The following is a 512-nucleotide window of genomic DNA, read 5'->3' on the forward strand; positions in this document are numbered from 1 at the left end:
TTTCAGGTCACAACTGATCAATTTCAGGCCTCTGACATGACCTAACGACTGCTTTTTAGGCTGCCGGGACCGACGCCGGCTACTATTGATGGCAATATGTGAATCTTTATTGAAAGATTTTTGATAATTTTAGATTATAAACAGAAATAACAACTTGAGAAAATCGAACTCACGTACCGTATTATAATACGCCTGTTCACATGGAAAGGTGAAGCTCGAACAGCCATGATAAATTCTAGTTAAGGGAAAGTATAGCCTTTCTTGGTATACCCTTTCTATTGACACTTCGTCTCTCTTCAAATTGAGAAGAAGAAGAAGAAGAAGAAGAGAAGAAGAAGAAGAAGAAGAAGAAGAAGAAGAAGAAGAAGAAGAAGAAGAAAATGAAGAAGAAGAAGAAGAAGAAGAAGAAGAAGAAGAAGAAGAAGAAGAAGAAGGAGAAGAAGAAGAAGAAGAAAGCTGAGACCAGAGCGATCTGATTATGTTGGCAATCTAAGAAGTTGAAGTAAAGCTCG

Source organism: Nilaparvata lugens, chromosome 7, assembly GCF_014356525.2.
Source record: "Nilaparvata lugens isolate BPH chromosome 7, ASM1435652v1, whole genome shotgun sequence".
Classification (NCBI taxonomy): Eukaryota; Metazoa; Arthropoda; class Insecta; order Hemiptera; family Delphacidae; genus Nilaparvata; species Nilaparvata lugens.